The sequence below is a fragment of the Macadamia integrifolia genome, unplaced genomic scaffold (assembly GCF_013358625.1).
Source record: "Macadamia integrifolia cultivar HAES 741 unplaced genomic scaffold, SCU_Mint_v3 scaffold_130A, whole genome shotgun sequence".
Classification (NCBI taxonomy): Eukaryota; Viridiplantae; Streptophyta; class Magnoliopsida; order Proteales; family Proteaceae; genus Macadamia; species Macadamia integrifolia.
Window position 1 is genome coordinate 10,318 of NW_024870620.1, and position 19,071 is coordinate 29,388.

General features: G+C 38.7%; 1 non-coding gene and 1 pseudogene across 1 annotated transcript; both read right to left on the reverse strand.

Moving 5' to 3' along the window:
• Positions 1 to 5,635: 5,635 nt before the first annotated feature.
• LOC122070861 lies at positions 5,636 to 5,754 on the reverse strand (annotated as a pseudogene).
• Positions 5,755 to 11,651: 5,897 nt separating this feature from the next.
• LOC122070849 lies at positions 11,652 to 11,770 on the reverse strand. The gene has a single exon (XR_006137989.1). It is a non-coding gene; the product is annotated as a 5S ribosomal RNA (ribosomal RNA).
• Positions 11,771 to 19,071: the final 7,301 nt, after the last annotated feature.

Here is a 19,071-nt window from a genome sequence, read left to right on the forward strand (position 1 = left end):
ACCATGATTCCTACGAAAGTGAGTTAGGCTTTTTCTTTCGTTTCTTTATTTATTTGTCTGGCTCAAGGATGAGCAAAAGTCAAGTATGGGGGAATTTGATGAGCATAATAATGTGTGAAATCCTAAGGATATAAGTGAACATTTTGCCCCACTTTGGATAGTACTGCTTCTGTTTTTCTTGTTTTCTTTTTAGTTTCCAAGTCTACAAGAGAAAGTGGTTAAAGTGAATCAAGAATCGGTCCAAGCTTGAACTAACTTGTCCAAAGGTGGGACCCACTCATTGGTATCACATCCTCTCGCCTATAAAATCCTAAAGATCATTCTCTCTCCTTACCACCTCACAAGATCTTGAAGATGCTAGGTAGAGATTCATTTCTGATTTAGTTAAGATTGTAAGATATTGGTTAATATTGTAAGGAATGAATAGAATTTGTTAATTTTGAAAACATATTCTCTCTTTCCTCACACAATATCTCAGAGAATGAGGATTTTTACTAAGATTTTATTTTATTTTATTTCTTTCTTTTCTTAAAGAAGACTTGTAGAAGGAAGGAAACAAGACCAAAGCCCTATAAAAGACCCTTCCTCCCCCCTCCTAGAAGGATTATTTTTCATAGTTTATTTTCTAGTTTATGCTTAGTTCTCTTCTCTCTCTCCCTCTCTCACTCTCTTTAGTTTTAGTTCTTCTTTATTTTTGCTTTAATCACTTTTGTAATAGCTTTTAATTTGAATTAATGCAAGCACTCTTTTATTTTTATTCAACCTTTTATGTTTATGATTTATTCAATTGAGTTGTAATTTTTAAAGTTATAGTTCTAGGTTTAGATCTAGGTGACAAGATCACGAGCCGTGGAGCATTTCTTTTTTTCAAGTTCAGTTTTTTTTTTTCAATATTTGTTTTCTTCAAGCCTATAAATTTCAGATTTGGTTCATTACATATCTAGTTTTTGGGGTTTGCAGTATTTCAAATCACCCAAGCTTTCAAGTTCAAGCATTGATTCAGGTAGGTAGGCTTCTTCAATAGTGTTCTCTCCACCCCTCTCATTCCCTCTTCTGACTATCCTTTCTTTCTTAATTTAGGATTTTAATTTCAATCATTACATTATTGCTTTCCCTTTCCCCCAAGGTTCATAGCTAGTGTATATGTTGGCTTTGCCCCTCTTAGCCATAGAACCATCATTTTATTGTTTTTATTTTAATTGCCTCCTTTTCCTAAAGCCAAATAGAGTAACCCTTGTAAGAGTGACTCTCTAGTCAAGTAGGGAAGCTCATATTATGATGTATCCCTCGGGCTAAGTAAAGATGCCTACTTGTGAGCCTCTCTCTAGCTTTATCCCCTTTCTTTTACTTTATTTTTATTTCAGCATTTTTTTTCCTTCATTGCTTTTTAATTGTGTGGGTTATTTATTTTTAGTTATTTATTTATTTAATTTTAATTGCGTGGCTTGCGTATTTAATTTCTTAGATGACGAATGGTTAGGACATTATTTTAAATACATATGTTTAGGACGGTTGTTAAAATTAGATCACAATTATTAATCGGTTTACTTTCGCATTATTAAAAGAAGCAAAAAATAAAGTGATTGCTCTCCATATGTTCGACCTGTAGCTACACTGATTTGTACGCTTGCGGTTAGGATTTAAATCCTAACAAGTTTTTGGCGCCGTTGTGCGGTTACATTTTAATTCCCCCATGGTGCCGTAAAGGTTATGAATCCATCCACTTTGAAAATTTTTAAAGTTAATGGGCACCGTCTAAAGCCATTCCTTGAGTTGCCTTCAATACATGATGTAAAGGTCATGATTCTCCATAAGCCTCTTTATGAAGATATTTGATCCCATTTGGTAATTTTCTCTCATTTGTCCTTCTTGTTCTATTGTCTTATCATTTTTTTTTTCTTTTTTTGCATTGAGGACATTGCCCAATTTAAGTATGGGGGAGGGTTTGACTGTTTAGAACTTGAGGTTGCTTTTCAAATTTTTCCGGTGCATTATACACACCCTAAAAAAAAATTGAGATCTAAGATCCATCTTGGTACTATAATCCCTATTGAGAGGATAATAATGAGTATATGTCTTGAAGTGGGTCCTCACTTAAATGATTTAGAGATACATGCATTAAGGTGTAGGGCCATTTGTTAGTTGGTGTCCTTGTTCTTAGGTTAAGAGTTGAGACCATATTCTTGGCATGGTATAAAAATATATGATATAGATATGCAAAAAAAGTGAAAATTGATAAAAAAAAAAAAGTAGAAAGTAAGTATAGAATTTCTAGGAGCTAGACAGAACACTGTGCCTCATGAAGCGGGGTGTTTTGATTGAACCTCTTACAAAGGAACACTTCTGAAAAGAAATTAGCATCACTATCTTTGTTGGCATATGCATAAAGCGAAGCTACTTAGTAACTTGGGTTTCAGGTGTTTGCTCCACCATGTTATTCAGGCTAAATGTAGTGGAGTGGAATGAGTTCTCTAATAAAAAAAAAAAGATATCATTATGCCTTGTTGTTTGTGATTGGTCAACGCTCCAAAACCCTATTCATGGTCCCTACCTTACGATGTGGTTTGCCTTGGGATTGGTTGTGCTTTAGAAGATACAAGTGTCATTCCTATTTGAGACGTGTGATTATTCCTAATCTAGATGGAGTATTAAAGCTCAAGTGTGGGGGTTCCTTGGTTGACGTGCTCTAATTGAAAGAGGGTGCGTGTTTTATAGTTATTGGAAGCTTTAAATGGTAATTTTTCAAGTTAATTTGAATTTTGGGTGTATATTCACTGCAAACACCCACGAGACACAACTCGTCCACTAGGGTAACTTAGGGGTTTAAAGGTTTTTTGCACGTGCTAAATGCAACCGTGATTCCTAAGTAAGTGAGTTAGGTTTTTTCTTTTGTTTCTTTATTTATTTGTCTTGCTCAAGGACGAACAAAAGTCAAGTATGAAGGAATTTGATGAGCACAATAATATGTGAAATCTTAGGGATATAAGTATACATTTTTCCCCACTTTGGATTAGTACTACTTTTGTTTTGTTTTTTTTTTTTTAGTTTCCAAGTCTACAAGAGAAAGTGCTTAAAGTGAATCAAGAACCTGTCCAAACTTGAACTAACTTGTCAAAAGGTGGGACCCACTCATTGGTACCACATCCTCTCTCCTATAAAATCCTGAAGATTATTCTCTTTCCTTGCCACCTCACAAGATCTTGAAGATGCTATATAGAGATTCCTTTCTGATTTAGTCAAGATTGCAAGATATTGGTTAATATTGCAGGGAAGGAATAGTATTTGTTAATTTTGGAAACAGATTCTCTATTTCCTCACACAATATCTCAGAGAATGAGGATTTTTACTAAGATTTTATTTTATTTTATTTCTTTCTTTTCTTAAAGAAGACTTGTAGAAGGAAGGAGACAAGACCAAAGCCCTATAAAGCCCCTCCTCCCCCCTCCTTGAAGGATTTCCTTCATATATGTAATATCATAATTGGACCATTCTTTTCTCTTGCACAAGATTTCTGAGAATAGTTACCTTAGTCAGTTATCATCTCTGTCGATCAAAAGCGAAAGGTCATATCCAAGATCCATAAGTCATTATAGCCGGGAGAGGGTGACAAAATTGGGTATCTATATAGCCCAGACTAGTGCAGTACATGTCTTTTCTAAAGGTGTATATTGTGTTTCATATTCCAGAATTTTTTTTCTTAAATAATAGATGGACTATTCTACCCCATTTCCTTTCTCCTTTTAGGTAAACAATGATCCCATGGACTTTTCTCCCATTGATAAATATAACAAAAGAGGTCCTCAAGCAACAGGCGGTACCAACACTGGTGTATTCATCAATTATTCCTTTATTCTATCGAATTCTTATTGACACTGATCATTCCAATCATTGGGTTGGTCTTTCTTCAGCAGTTTAAAAATTAACTCACATATAGTAGTCAGCCGAGATATGAACCGGCTGATGTACTGGATGCGACCGAGGAACCCTTGTATCTCCTTCTCTGTTCAAGGTGGGTGCATCTCCTAAATTTCCTTGATCTTGATAGGGTCAATCTCAATGCCTCTTTCACTTACCAAGAATCCCAATAGATTTTCAGTTGTTGCACCAAATACGCACTTCTGGGGGTTCAACCTTAGGCGATATTTCTTTATTCTTTCAAAGAACATTCTCAAGGCAGGGATATGCCCCTGCCGATCCACTGACTTCACTATCATATCATCAACGTAGACCTCCACTTCCTTGTGCATCATGTTGTGGAGGATGGCAGTAGATGCTCTCTGATAAGTTGCCCCAGCATTCTGCAGCCCAAAGAGCATCACCTTATTGCAATACATTCCCCACGGGATGGTGAAAGTTGTTTTCTCCTTATTCATGGGGTGCATGCTTATCTGATTGTACCCTGAGAAACCCTCCATGAAAGATAGCAAGGTGCTTTTAGCCATGTTGTCAACAAACACATCAATATGTGGAAGTGGGAAGTTATCTTTCGGGCTCACTTTGTTGAAGTCTCAAAAATCTAAGCACATCCACACCTTCCCAGCATTTTTGGGGACTAGAACAACATTAGCTAACCATTGGGGGTATTCTATTACTTTATGAAATCAGCATTCCACTGCTTCATTACCTCTTCCCTGATTTTCTCACTCCATTCTAGACACATCCTTCTAGGTTTCTGCTTGACGGGCCTTGCGTCGAAGTATATTGGCAAGCAATGCTGCACAATACTTGGATCAATCCTAAGCATGTCTTCATAAGACCAAGTGAATACTTCCATGAATTCTTGGAGAAGACTTGTCATCTGAGTTGCTTCTTCATCATCTAGGGTTGCGCCAATTTTAACCTCTGGAGGGTATTGGTTTGTTCCCAAATCAATGACCCGAGTATCCTTACAGATGGGTTGGGATTTTTTAGGCTTGCATTGTTTTATTAAACTATGATATTCATTAAGATCATCATAAAAAAATGGAGGCAAGTCATACTCAGAATCTAGAATTTCATTAATATCAGAAGGAGGAAAGGAGAAATGACAGACTCGAAATACATAAAATTGAATTTATTATTCAAAGGAAAAGAAAAAGATCAAAGGACTCAAAGACAGACTCGATGCTTTCTTTAGTGATATCTGGCCCGATTGATTCTTGGGTGTAGGTAAACTTGAAGTTGTCCCCGACATTGGTCCAATTTAGTAGTGGCCCATTGGCTTTGTGGATCAGCAAACGTGGTAGCAGACCCTCTTCTTCTTCTATGATGATGACTGCTATCTCAAGTTCCTGGAGTTTTATATCTACCAAAATGATTTGACAAACATCTAAGTACCCTATGCCAATTCTTGCAAGAGATGAACTTGGACTCAGGCTAATCAAGCCATTGTTGATGAATTCCAACTTTTTTAGGCGGTTTCCTGAGATCATCTGACACCCTAATCTGGTATTTATTCCCCTACTTGTGGACAAGCAAGAAAAAAGGGCAGAGGAAGCCAATGTTGGCATGGTTAACAGCTATGGAGTGCCAAGAAGGCAGAAGTGACCCCACCTACTCCTGTTTAGCCTACCAATATCTCTGGGGAACTCATCAGGAGAAGTGGAAAAAGAGGTAAATTTAATTATGAGACCTAGTATAGGAGAATAGAGAAAAGGGGGTGTAACACGATGACTTCCGAGGGGGTCACCCATCCTAGTATTACTCTCGCCCAAGCATGCTTAACTGCGGAGTTTTGATGGGATCTGGTGCATTAGTGCTGGTATGATCGCACCCAAATCGGCAGGTCCAAATCGACAAGCCAGTTGGACTGGTAGAATACAATTTTTAGGGTTTTAGCACAATGGGGCCCACACCTCTGTTGCACAATTCTCCATTATATCCCTATGGAAAGAGACCTAATTAAGGTGTAAAATACATATTTTATACCAAATAAAAAGGAAAATTAAATTTATAAATTTAATTACAAATTAGTTTAATTATGCATTATATATAAAGTTTTTTGGGTTTTTGTGCTGTGGGGCCCACACCCCTACTGTACAAATCCCCATTCTACCCCTATGTGAATAAGCCCAAATAAGGTATGAAATCTATATTTTAATGCCATTAAATAAATGGAGAAAATAAATTATAAAATTAATCACATATTAATCAATTAAGTAATATATATATATATATATATAAGCATTAGACTAAGGCCATCCAAACAGGCCCTTAAGTCTGTTTGCATTGCCTTATATAAAGGAAAAAACTCACTTAATCGTGGGCTATTGTAACAGAGTGGTATTAGAGCTAAGACTTGGGAAAAAGTATCATAACCCACAAGACCTTAAGATATCCAGTGTCATAGGATTTAATAAATTAAAAGCTTCAAGATAAAAACATCAAATTTAGGAAAACATTGTTTGTGGTAATTAAAGATATCCACTAGGGAAGGGAAATGAAATATTATATTTAAACTACAAGTGTATGTGCACTCTTGGTCAGACACCAAGACACTAATTTTATGTGAAGCATGTTGCATGACTCATCTTTCCTAAATATGTGCTGAGCCTATGGGAATTGATTAATTATTTATCTCATAGGAATTCCCAAAAATGCCACTAAGGCGTGCTCAACTTCAGTATGAGTTACGACTAAGGAAGAGGGGTCGGGTTGCCAGTGCTATCCCTTATGTGCCAGTAGAGGATGTGGTAGGACGGGGTGACTGCAGCTGGGGTGACCTTACTCGTACATGCATCTGCCCCTGCGACAATAGCACTTGTGCCACCACCTCCACCACCAATGATAATAACACAGGATGTGGCAGCCATTGTAACAAACATAGTAAAAAAGATACAAGAAGGGCTATAGTGAACCGTACTACAAAATATGCAGCAACAACAGCAACAGCAAAGGGCAATTGTTGAAGAATTGGCCATTGCCATACGTGCCAGGGAATCACCAATAAACCATGTATCTATGGCACCACCCCCACCAGCCCCTATAGCTCCTGCTCCTAATCCTTTTCTTATATTTGGAGTTCAAGTCACTGCTCAAACTATCAATGGATAAGCATCCCAAGTAGTAACATTTACAGGGCAACAGACTCCTAAAACCCCTCCAGCAGTACAAGTGTGGACTGATACGAGCAAGTTGATGGAAAATTTTCAGAAGTTTCGGCCTCCATATTTCAATGGAGTGACTCATGATCCATTGGCTCCTGCCAAATGGATAGAAGGAGTGGAGAAGGCTTTCTCAGTTCTGGGTTGTAGTGATGAACAAAAGATCTTGTGTGCATACTACCAGTTGCAGAATCAAGCTCATGCATGGTGGAGAGCTACCAGACCCATATTGCTAGCAATGCATCCACATCCCACTTAGGAACAATTTGTGGAAGTCTTCTATGGGAACTACTTTCCCATAAGTGTGTAGGACAGAAAAGAATCTGAATTTATGGCACTAGTACAAGGGCCTAAATCACTATTAGAATATCAACAGCAATTTGAGGCACTGTACTACTTTGCACCGAAGCATATAAAGAATGACAAAGCAAAAGTTAAGAATTTTGAGAAGGGGTTGAGATCCAGCATTGGTGTAATGTTGGTTGCACATCGGCTTCAAACCTATGCTGAAGTGGTTCAGATTGCCAAGTCAATTAAAGATAAGTAGAGGGAGAACTACCAAGTCCAGGCAACCAGGAAAGCCAAGGCAGTGAGAATTGGAAGACTATTAAGGAAGTTTATGAAAGGAGCTATGTCAACTGCTATTGTACTAAGGAAGACTGACTCAGGTCAAACATCTACTCAGCCTCGACCAACAGCTACCACTACTCAGCCTATATCCATGAGGTGTTATGTATGTCAACAGCTAGGACACTTTGCTAGTTTTTGTCCCCAGAGAAAGCTGGGAGAGCTAAAGGTGACTTCTTCATCTGCATCCACTAAGAAGCCACAAGCATCTGGGAAGGTATTTGCAATATTAGTTGAGGAAGTTGAGACTGCTCTTGGGGTTGTGACAAGTATAGTAATAGTTTCCACGATACCAGCATTTGTACTATTTGACTGTGTTGCATCTCATTCTTTTGTGTCTTCACATTTTGCTACAAGAATGGGGTAGAACCCTAAAAGTTAGCACATAAGTTGATGGTTAGTACACCCACTTGGTTTATAGTGGATTTAGAGAATGTGTATGAGCCATGTGTGATTCAGAGATTTGGTCGAGATAGGATAGCTCATTTGATCTGCATAGATATGAAGGATTTTAATGTGATATTGGGAATGGACTAGTTGTCAGTATACCGAGCCAGTGTGCTCTATGTAGGGAAGAAGATATTGTTTAGACCTCAGGATGGAGATGATTTTACATTCCAGAGAGCATAAATGAGACAAGGCTAAGAAATTGTTAATTTCTGCTATCCAAGTTCAAAAATTGTTTGGGGAAGGATGTGAAGCTTACTTAGCATGTATCAGGGATACTACTAAGAAGACTGCAACATTAAAAAAATTGGAAGAGGTAAGAGAATTTCCTGACGTGTTTCCTAAAGATCTATGTAGCGTGCCCTCAGATAGGGAGATAAAGTTTTGCATTGATTTAATACCTGGGGCAGCACCTGTATCTAGAGCACCATACAGAATGGTTCCTATTGAATTGAAGGAATTGAAAGAGAAGTTGCAGGATCTACTAAAGAAGGGTTTTATTAGACCCAGTGTGTTACCCTGGGGAGCTCCAGTATTGTTTGTAAAGAAGAAAGACAGGAGTATACAGATGTGTATTGATTGTCGGGAATTGAACAAATGGACTATTAAGAATCCATATCTACTACCCCGCATTGATGACTTGTTTGACCAGTTGCAAGGTGCTACCATATTCCCTAAAATTGATCTGAGATCTTGATATCATAGATTAAAGATTAAGGAAAGTGATATACAGAAGACAGCTTTCAGGACTAGATATGGCCACTATGAATTTGTGGTAATGCCATTTGGACTGACTAATGCTCCAGTAGTCTTTATGGGATTGATGAACAAGGTATTCTATGATACGTTGGATTATTATGTTACAGTGTTCATAGATGATATTTTGATTTACTCCAGAAGTAAAGAAGATCATGCAATTGACTTAAGGTCTATGTTGAAAAGATTGAGGGAGAAGCACTTGTATGCTAAATTTAGCCAATGTGAATTCTGGTTGTCACTGGTGAATTTCTTAGGGCATATTGTGTCTGCAAGAGGAATTGAAGTTGATATTGGAAAAGTTAAAGCTATGTTAGATTGGGAGTCACCAAAGAATGTCAGTGAAATCCGAAGTTTTCTGGGTTTGGCAAGTTATTATAGAAGATTCATTGAAAATTTTGCTCAGATTTCTACCCCTATGACTCAGTTGACTAGAAAAGGAGTCAAGTTTGAATGGAGAGAAGAATGTGAAAACAACTTCCAAGCATTAAAGAATCGACTGGTAATAGCCCTAGCTCTTATTATTCCAGATGGTACCTCGGGTATGGTAGTATAAAGTGATGCTTCCAAACAAGGTTTGAGATGTGTGTTAATGCAAAATGGAAGAATGATTGCATATGCTTCCAGACAATTGAGGGATTATGAAAAAAATTATCCTACTCATGATCTAGAATTGGTAGCAGTTATCTTTGCATTGAATATTTGGCGTCACTATTTATATGGAGAAAAATGTGAAATTTACAGTGACCATAAATGGCTCAAATATATCTTAACTCATAAGGAATTGAATATGAGGCAAAGAATATGGTTGGAGTTATTGAAAGACTATGATTGTACAATCCATTATCATCCAGGGAAAGCTAATGTGGTAGCCAATGCATTGAGTCGGAAGCATAAGACTACCACACTTACTGCTCTCACCACCAACCGGATGTTGATAGAAGAAGCAAGGAAGTTTGATTTGGAAGTAATTACAAAAGTGGAGACACCTGAAGAAGTGACCCTTGCCACTCTCAACATTGAACCCTCTTTATTTGAGAGAATTAAGGAAGCCCAACCCACAGATGATGTGTTGAGGAAGACAATCAATGCCATCAATATTGGAAGACAAAAGGATCTTAGATTTTCATTGAAAAATGAAATTTTATGGTTTAAAGATAGATTATGTGTTCCAAGGGAAGAGCACTTGATAGAATTGTCTTCAATGAAGCTCATAACACTCCTTACTCCTTACATCCTGGAAGTACTAAAATGTATAAAGATCTAAAGAAATTGTACTGGTGGCATAACATGAAGAATGATGTGGTAGAACATGTGGCTAAATACATGAATTGTCAGATGGTGAAGGCAGTGAGATAGAAACCCCATGGACTATTGCAGCCTCTTCTAGTGCCAGAATGGAAGTCAACATATTACTATGGATTTTATGATAGGGCTACCAAGAACTAAAAAGGGTAATGATACTATCTTGGTGATTGTAGATAGATTGACAAAGGTATCACATTTCATAACTATGAAGATGTCTCATTCTACGGAGAAATTGGCACAATTATATATTGATAATACTGTGAGATATCATGGAGTGTTGTCAGTGTTGTTTCTAATCATGATTCTTTTTTTACTTATAAATTTTGAGAATTTGTATAGAGGCTATGGGGACTAAGTTAACTTTTAGTGCAACATTTCATCAACAGACTAATGGCCAGTCAGAAAGGACAATCTAAATCTTGGAAGATATGTTAAGATCTTGTGCTATAGACATGAGTTATAGTTGGGATGAGCATGTGCCATTGATTGAATTTGCATATAATAATAGTTACAAAACAACTACTGGCATGGCACAATTTGAAGCCTTGTATGGGAAGAAATGTAGAACTCCATTATATTGGGGTGAAGTTGGAGAGAGAAGAATTTTAGGGCCAGAATTGATACAGACTACCTGTGAGAAGGTTGATATGATCAAAGAAAGAATCAAGGTAGCTCAATCCAAACAAAAGAGCTATGAAGATAATAAAAGAAAACCTCTGGAATTTGATGTGGTTGATAAGGTTTTTCTAAAAATCCCACCGGTAAGAGGTGTAAAAAGATTTAGAAAGAGAGGGAAATTGAGCCCTAGGTATGTGTGACCATTTGAGATTCCGGATCGGATTGGACAGACAGCTTACAGATTAGCATTGCCTCTAGAGTTGGAAAGGTTTCACAATATCTTTCATGTATCCATGCTAAAGAAATATATTCTTGATCAAATTCACATATATTGCCTAATATTGAAGCTTTGGACCTAGATGATGATCTAAGTTATGAAAAAGTACCTGAAGGAATCCTTGATAAAAAAGAACATCAGCTCTAGAATCATATTATCTCTTATGTAAAGGTGAAATGGAGAAACCACTTAGAACAAGAAGCCTCTTGGGAAAGAGAAGATGAGGTTAAAGAGAAGTATCCATAATTGTTTGGATTACCAAGTATGCCTCACAAATTTCGAGGACTAAATTTTTGTAAGGAGGGGGGAAATTGTAACACCCTAATATGATATTTATACCCCTACTTGTGGACAAGCAAGAAGAAAAAGCAAAGGAAGCCAATGTTGACATGGTTGGCAATTATGGAGTACTAAGAAGGCAGAAGTGACCCCACCTGCTCCTATTCAGCCTGCCAATATCGTTGGGGAACTTATCAGGAGGTATGGACAAAGAGGTAAATTTAATTATGAGACCTAGTATATGAGAATAGAGAAAAGGGGTGTAACACAAGGACTTCCCAGGGGGTCACCCATCCTAGTATTACTCTCACCTAAGCAAGCTTAACTGCGGAGTTCTGATGTGATCCGGTGCATTAATGCTAGTATGATCGCAACCAAACAGGCAGGTCTGAATCAACCAGCCGGTTGGACAGGTAGAATGTAGTTTTTTTGTGTTTTAGCATAGTGGGGCCCACACCTCTGCTGTGCAATTCCCCATTATACCCCTATGGAAAGAGACATAAATGAGGTGTAAAATACATATTTTATGCCAATAAATAAAAAGGGAAATTAAATTTATAAATTTTATTACATATTAGTTTAATTAGGCATTATATGTAATTTTTTTGGGTTTTTGTGTTGTGGGGTACACACCCCTACTGTACAAATTCCCTTTTTGCCCCTATGTGAATAAGCCCAAATAAGGTATGAAACCTATATTTTAATGCCATTAAATAAATGGGGAAAATAAATTATAAAATTAATCACTTATTAATCACTTAAGTATATATATATAAGGATTAGACTAAGGCTAGCCAAATGGGCAGCCTTATATAAAGGAAAGTAAAGGGCAGAACCTCACTTAATCGTGGGTTGCTATAACAGAAAGAGGAAGAGAGGTGAAAGAAGAAGAAGGAAAGAGAAGGAAGAAGAGGAGGAAAGAAAAATGTGGAGGGAGCTGACTCACCTCAGACTGCTCTTGGATCGGTTCTACACTCAGGTGAGTAAACTCGTTGCTGTATTAGGGATAGAAGGTAATCTTGTAAGAATATGGTAGTTCGGGTTAGGGTTTTTCCAATTGGAGACAGCCAAGGAAACCCTGTGTAGGGTATTGCTGTCCGGTAGGGAAAACCCCAACCCAAGAGAGGTTTCAGAGACCCAACTTGCTAGGGATTTAACCCTGTAAACCCTAGAAACTGGGGTAGCTACCAACTTAGTACCAACTTAGCAAGAAATGGTGTAAATTGGAGCTAAATGGGTGAGATTTCATTCAAGCCCTAAAATAGAAATTTATACTAAGTTTAATTCCTAAAATTATTTAATAAATTCTGCCCTAATAGTTTTATCTGAATTTAATAAAAGAAGGAATTCAATTCTATGGTTTTTAAAGGTTGAATTCCAACTTCAACTTATGTAAGGAATTTGGAATAGGGAACTTCAACTTATGTGAAACCCTAGATTTTGTAAGGAATTGAAAATTTTTAACTTAGTAATTGGGTTTCAAAAATGGGTCAATAGGGAACCTATTTTGTGAATTGAAATCTTATGAGATCAATTCGGATTCTGGAAAAGAGATAGAACCTCAAATTGGTCAAGATAGAGTTCAGCAATATTGGTAGAATTAAAATTCTGCAGAAAACAGGGAATCGACAGGTCCCAACCAACCAGTCGGTTGCTACCTAGGAAACCTACCAGTTTAGGTTCAAAGGCTAATTTTGTTGTGTAATGGATCAGAAGGCCTTGAATCCTATTTATAGGACTATACACATAAGTATTTTAATAGAATTGGAGCCTAAAGAAGGAGAATACAGTGCCTGGACTCCTAAAACCCTAACTTGGACTGTAAATGTAGTTCTAGGATATTATGTCACCTAAAGTGTGAGACCCATTAGGGGTTTCCCACCAGTAACCCCAGTAGTAAAGGGTGATTGGGGAAAACATGGACTTTGTAGTGAAGAACAGTCATAAGTCCAATTAAATTTAGGAATTGAGATAATACACTTAGGCAGATTGGGGTAGAATTATAGGATATTTAATTTTATAAATAATGATTGGAATATCTTGTGGAATAGAGAAAAATAAGTTGCAGTGAGGAAATCTAATTGAACCAAAGAGGTGAATTTTTCAGGAAACTGGACACCAAGGTGAGTGGGTGCCCTGAATTATTGTATGGAGTACTTTATTATTGTAATCTTGCCTATAACTCATGCATTATGACATTGTGCATATAATTATTGTTATTGTTCTAAAACTAACTTGTAGAATAGAAAGCCGAACAGGTAAGATGGGACATTGATAAGTGCCCATTGGTTATTATATGCATGTTGTGAATGGTTGATTTTTGGATATGCATCATGCAGAAATTGTGGGTTAGGATATCACCACCCAGTGCTACAACCCCTTGTTAGTAGGGGGATAGGTATTGACTAATCCTGACCCCTGGCTGCCTGATCAGCAATACACTTCTGTGGTACGACATACTGTACCTAGAGATGGATAGCAATATGGTACACTGCATTATACACTTGATTGCACGATGCCCTAACCTAGGGGTTAGTTGGGGGACCAAGGTACTTTCCGGGACTGGCTGACTCCTGCCCACAACGAGCTTGTATTCTTGAGGCCCAACGTATAGGGTAGGGAATACCACCTATGTTGCGTACATTCAGACTTAATAATGGACTAGGAAATAGTATACTATTAAATGAACCCGTGAGCATCATATAAGGTGTGGAGCATGCATTGCATCATTAGTATTGTGTTTGCTTGCTTACCCCAACCCCTCACTGAGCATGACGTGTTCACCCCTCTTTATTTACTTTCCCTAGATGATGAGACCGATATTCTGCCGACTGCCAGCTTTGATCACAAAACAGTGGCCATGGATCACCAGGCCAATCTTCCAGAGGATGAAACTGACCATGGCCCCGACTGTGGATGTGACGAGTGTGCCTATGGAGGCTAGTTCTTTTGAGGAATAAGATAGACTATTCCTATGTCTTTTTGTGTATCTATTTCCACTAATGCGTACTCTAATGTATATAGTCTACTATTGAGCTACTGTAAATTGTATAAATATTCTCTTTTTGTAAGTATGTAACTCTCACCTGGATAATTGTAAATATATCTTATCACTTAGTTGGCACTAGAGCTTATGTAAAATATCTTATTATTGGATTGTGTAAGTATATATGAATTGTGATCTTTAGTAGTGTAATTGTGGTGTTATGGTTTGCCCTAGTCTAGATCTTGGGGAAACCAGCTGACTGGATACGGTGAGGTGTCCAATGCCGCATGCCTTGGCCTATTGGAGGTAAGGTGTGACAGATCATTCCTGCTCCACGATCACACTTGAGCCCATTGTCTCTGATTATCCCATTATAGTTGGTCCTGGCACAATGTACGCACACTCTCATTCTTCTAGCCCTCCTTTCCTAGGCGTAGATGTTGTCTCCACAGAATGGTCGAAGCTTTATTTTATGTAACTCTTTTGCATGCATCTGCTGGAAGAACGAGCAAATGTGCCTCTTCATGTCTATCAACAAAGGCAGGCACCACATCAATCTGACTTTATTCTCCCGTTCCTTTTTTAGGCGAATCCAAGGATTGGCGGGCTTCTTGGACTGGATCATCATAGTGGGATTAAGAGGGAAATCTTCTTCTTCAATCATCAAGATCCCTGATATATCAAAGACCACATCATCTTTTCATGCAAGCTGAAGCTGCTCTAACTAATGGTCTACCCAATCAAACTTGTCTTGGAAGAATATCTCAAACTTAGGTTGAATACATACCACTATTTCATTAATTCCCGCAGAATGGGAAGTCTTCTCCTTTTTTCACAAAATACTCATTGAGGGTAGGGTAATATGATGTGATTGGCTTCTTGTTGTACACTCCCTGATATCCCAACCTTTCTCTTCCTTTGGCTTCGACCATGATAGGGAATTTGGATATACCCCGGTGATACTTGCCTATTCCCATACTTGGGAAATATGCAATTCCTTCATCATGTGGCCTACTGACGGACTCCAGATGCACTCATAATCTACTGGAACATTTTCTACAACTCCCCCTTTCTAACAAGGAAATCACAAGTACCTTCTATCTCAAACCCTCTGAGACGGATCTCTTCTTCATGTTCTTCTCCTTTCTCGATGCTATCTAGAGTGTTGACCAACTCCAGATCCGTTGACATAGTTTTCACTTTTCCTTCATGCATAAATTTTAACTTCTGATGCAAACTGGAAGATACTGCCTTGGCCTAGTGCAACCATGGCCTTCCTAAGAAAATGTTGAAGGAAGCTGGAATATCTATCACTTGGACGTCAACATCAAACTTTGTTGAACCCACTATCACAGTTATTGTGGACTCCTAAGATTTCCCTCTTAGTGTTATCATACGCCCACACTGTTTGATTTGATAGCCTCAGCTTTCCCAAATCCAGACCAATGCTCGAAGCTGACCTCAATGGCAGAACATTCAAGGTAGACCCATTGTCAATCAACACCTGAGGCATGACCTTGTCATGGCACCCCAAGGTTATATGCAAGGCCCAGTTGTGCTTAACCCCTTGGAAAAGTAATTCAGCATCAAAGAACATCAAGAATTGCACCGCATATATTGCCCCTATTATCTGTGAGAGCTGTTTTGGGTCAATTTCAATGGGAACTTGTACACTGGCAAGAGACTTGAGTATGGCTTCTACGTGTGAAGAGAAGACCATCAACAAACTTCATATGGAAATATTGGCTTGCACCCTCTTGAGCTATGTTAGGACAGGATTCTCTGGTTCTACATTAGGATGCTTCTCTGATGCTCCATTTATTTTGGGTTGTTCCACCACTAATGACTTGTTCTTGAATTATTTTCCACTTTGTGTCTCCATTATGCTCATGGGCTTTCTAATGATGATTTCAGTGGAATATTCTTCATGCTCGTTATCACTGTCTGTGATGGTGATAATCCAAACCATCCTCTTTTACAACACATACTGGGTGACTAAATGTGTCATCAAATTCATCAAATTAACCAGACTCCCCCTCTATGTCACCCATTATGTGGATCAAACAAGCATCATCCTTGAGTTGTTCCCTAACTGCTAGTGCCATGACTGCCTTAAGTAACTCATCGGTCAACTCATCAACCACGGGTACAGAGCCCCCTTATGACTCAACAAGGTGTATCAACAGGATAGGATCCATATTTGGTTCTTCATTGATCAAAGCATTCACCGACCCAATTGATGAGGTATAATCTGGTGATCTTGGCAATATATTGTAACCGTCCATCCATCCTGGTTCCGGAGTAAGGGGATCATGTACTATCCTTGGGCCATATGAGGATTGGGAGTCAAGGTCCTTTTACAGGATTGATGGGTAGGAAGTGGGATGGTATGATGGGGATGTGATGTTAAGGTTGGGTATTCTGATGGAGATAATGGGTAATGTAAGGCTGATGTGGGATATGACCCCGGGTGGTATGATGGAGAACTTGGTGGTTGTGAAGGGGAACGATGAATGGGTGATGTAGGGTTTTGGATTATAAAAGCTTTTGGTGGCAAAGGGCGAGGTGGTGGTTGACCTATGACTCCCAACCCTTCTTCATCACTAGCTATTCAGCTTCTCTCATCACTTTACGTGCTCTGCTTCCCATTATCCTTCTATAAAAATGAGAGTTCATGAGACCCTTCCTTTTCCTTGGATGGATGAGCCTGGTAGGAAGGATCCTCGTGACCTTCTTCTTACTCTTCCAACATATTGACTCTGGGAGTGGGTTGGTGGTGACATTGGGAGTCTACTTGGTCTTCACTTATGTAGTACCATTGTCTACTAAATTCTGAATAGCATGCCTCAAATTGAAACACTATTGTGTAGGATGACCTTTTTTTATGGTAAGCATAGTAATCGTATTCTTTGTACCAGATAGGTGTGGGATCACTAATGGGTTTGAGAGCGATTGTGCCCAAGAGACCCTGCTTCTTCAACTTCTCTTATACCGTGGCCAATGGCATTTACAAATCAGTGAACTACCTACTAGACCACATGGCCCCTTGGGTTGCCAAATCTGCATGTATGACAAAAGGCTGTGATTGTGTTACTATCAGTTGGTGTTGCCTGTTGGATTGCATTTACTGTGCCTATCTCTGGACTTTTGCCTCACCCAAACCAGGTATTCTTCCCAAATCCTGGGGTGTCACCTAATACTAGGCATCTCTTAGCAACTTATTTTCAACCCGAGTTCCCGTGGCTATCAAGGCATCAAAGGTCTAAAGATGTTGGTAGTAAAGGACCTTATAGTAGGGTTTGGAGAGATTTTCAGTCAACATCTCCACTTGTTCTTCCTCAGTAGGGCAATCTGCCATCTTAATGGCCTTATCGCAAAACCTCTTAAAAAATGTCATGAATTGCTCCTTTGGTTGTTGCCTCAGAGTCTCCAATTCACATTGCTTGACGTCGACCTCCGTATTGTATGAGTACTATATGGTAAAAGCTCCCACAACTATCACCCAATTCTTGGTATATGCAGGTTCCAACTGTATGAGCCATCTCAAAGTTGACCCTGACAATGTCAACATAAATGCCTGCCCCATCTACTCATCCATAAGTTTCCATGACTTGGCGATACTCATAAAAGCCTTCAAATGTGCTTTGGAGTCTCTGGTCCCATCAAATCGATCGGTCTACCATTTGAATTTCTCAAGAACCCGTGTCCCGGAGAAGAAACTCATCTCATTGGGATCCATAACTTGCCCCTCCTGACTTTTACTCCGGATTAGGCCCTCTAATTTTTCCAACTACTCTCTCATCATCTTTTCCCTTTTTGTCTCTAGAAGATCATTCTGCATATGGGCGGAAAACTCCTTCTCTTCCTCATCAATAACAACCTTGGGTATGCCCTAGGGTAGTGTGGAAGTTCCTTTTGGTGTGGCTACCCAGGCCGTTCTGGCTCTCCTTAAACTGGATCCACTCTTGTTGGGTTTCTAGCAACATTCTCATTCTGATTGGGGGTAGGATCAACCTTAGTTGGGTTCCCAATCTCCTGCAAGATTTGTGCCAAGTTCTTCTTAAATTCATCCATTTCAACTTGCATAGCTTCCAAGGGATGGGCCCATGCTGGCTCTGGTGCATCACTGATTGGGTCTCTAGGAAAGGTTTCCATTCTAATTGGGCTTTGACTCTCTAACGAAGGATTGTCTGACTGGGGTGATACTGGACTTAGGCGGATCAACCAGCTACCTTGACAAGTCCACACGGACGACGGGGGATCTATTGGGCTTGGAATTGTGCCTGATCCACAAAGAATGTTTGAATTCAGAATTTTTTCTCTTTTTTATTTTATTTTAATTTTTTTATTTTATTTTTTGTAAACAAACGTTTCATACAAGGTTAGTACAAACATTGGCGATTTTAGCAAAAAGTGGTCTGATGAGGTATCCTACGTCGTTGGGTTCTGCTCTCTATCATTTATCCCACTCGATGATTCTTTCCTCTCTAGCCACTCATGGAATGCACCTCCTTAATGATTTGACATTTCAAACAATTTAATGGGAATCACCCCAGAATTATACATACTGAACCATCGAGATGTCATTTCCTATTTTGGGAAAGAATTTTTAATCGACAACCCACTTGAAAGAGAGCGTACCCCAACAGATTGAATACGTTATAAGAACACTCCAACTTAGATCTCAAACA